The following is a 2,003-nucleotide window of genomic DNA, read 5'->3' on the forward strand; positions in this document are numbered from 1 at the left end:
CTAAGTATCTGTCCTCATTCTGTGGATTGCTTTTTAACTTTTTAAATATATCTTTTGAAGTGTATTTTGTTAATCCTCACCAGAGAGCATGTTTGTTATTGATGAGAGAGAGAGAGAGAGAGAGAGAGAGAGAGAGGTGAGAGAGAAAGACCGATCAGTTGCCCTCCATACTCACCCTGATCAAGGATCAAACCTGCAACCTAGGTATGTGTTCTGACCAGGAATCTAACTGTCACTTCAGTGCATGGGATGATGCTCCAACCAAATGAGCCGCCCAACTAGGGCTAAAGAGTTTTGTTTTGTTTTAAAAAGACCAGGAATCTAACTGTCACTTCGGTGCATGGGATAATACTCCAACCAAATGAGCCGACCAACTAGGGCTAAAGAGTTTTGTTTTGTTTTAAATTTTATTTTAATATAATCCAATTTATCATTTTTTATGTATCTTTAATCCTTTTGGTATCCTAATTTAAAAATTTACTATTCCTAGGTGGCAAAGATATTATGTGCTATTTTAGTTTACTTACCTGGTCTTTTAAAAGGACACAGCTGCTTGTTCAGTCATTTGGTCATCCCTCAATAACCCCCCTGCCGGCCTGGTCACCCCATGCACCACTGAGCCAAACCGGTTAGGGCTCTTCTCCTCATTCAGTTTGTTCTTTTGCCACAGCCTTCCAGGAGGAGATCTCCTTCAAAATGATCCACACTGCATATTTTTTAAAAAGGAATCTATATAAAAGCCTAACTGACTGACCAACTGACTGGCCAGTAGCTATGACTCACAATGACCACCAGGGGGCAGATGCTCAATGCAGGAGCTGCCAAGTGACGGCAACTTTGCAGAGTGCCCCCTTGCATTCTGGGACCCCTCAGGGGATGTCGGACTGCTGGTTTTGGCACAGATCCCTGCAGGCCAGGCCAAGGGAACCCACCTCCTGGAGGACCCCACTCACTCCACAGATGCCTTTCAAACCCTGGCACCACCCCAGCTGTGGCCAGCCGGGGAGGGACAGCCAGAGGTTGTCTCCAGGGCCTGTCTGGCCCATCTCACCCAGTCCTGCCCCACTGGCCACCTTCTAATTAATTTCCTTTGAATGTGCACAAATCCATGAACCAGACCTCTAGTACATTTATAAAAGACTAGGGGTCCAGTGCATGAATTTGTGCACCTTGAAAGGAACTGTGGGCTGCGAGGCTATGGTGGGCACAGGGGTGAGTCTTGGCCCATCCTCCACAACCTCACCCAGCCCCTCCTGCCACAGCCCCCTGTTCCCTGTCTCCCATGCTGTGACGACACCGGCCCCGCTCACACCCACTGATGGCACAACGCGATTGGGGTCAGCGCCAGCAGCAGGTGCGAGTGGGGCTGGGCCGTCAGTGGGTGCAAACAGTGGCTGCTGCCCTATCACCCCTCCGGAGCAGGGAGAGGTGGAGAAGCCTTCAAGGACAATCAGGGCTGGCAGCTGCCGCTCACACCCACTGATGGTGCCGAGTGATTGGGATCGGTGCCGGGCACTGGCAGCAGGTGCGAGTGGTGGCTCTGATGCTGGCTGTGGATACAAGGGGGTTGGCATTGGCAGTGGGTGGGAGCGGCAGCTCCAGTGCCAGCAGCGGGTGTGAGTGCTGGGCAGGACCATGGCATAGGGGAGCAAAGAATTTTCAGTAACCATCAGAGGCTCACCCCAATGACAACAACCAGCGCCCCACTTTGGTCTGGTGCCCCGACTCACCTGCTCCACCATCCGGCCGCGGCCAATGCCCACCATGTTCCGCACACGCCCCCTGGTGGTCAGCACACATCATAGTGATTATTCAGTTGTTCCATTGTTCTGATTGTTCTGCAGATCGGTCTATTTGCATATTAGCCTTTTATTATATAGGATTGTCTGTGCTCATTGAAGAAGCATCAGAAATTACAGAGAAGCAGAGTAATTTCTCTGGAGAAATTGTAGATGGGTGACGGTGATGACATAATCGTGTAACTGGAAAAGGAAGTCCTGAGT

The sequence above is a fragment of the Myotis davidii genome, unplaced genomic scaffold, assembly GCF_000327345.1.
Source record: "Myotis davidii unplaced genomic scaffold, ASM32734v1 scaffold38, whole genome shotgun sequence".
Taxonomy (NCBI): Eukaryota; Metazoa; Chordata; class Mammalia; order Chiroptera; family Vespertilionidae; genus Myotis; species Myotis davidii.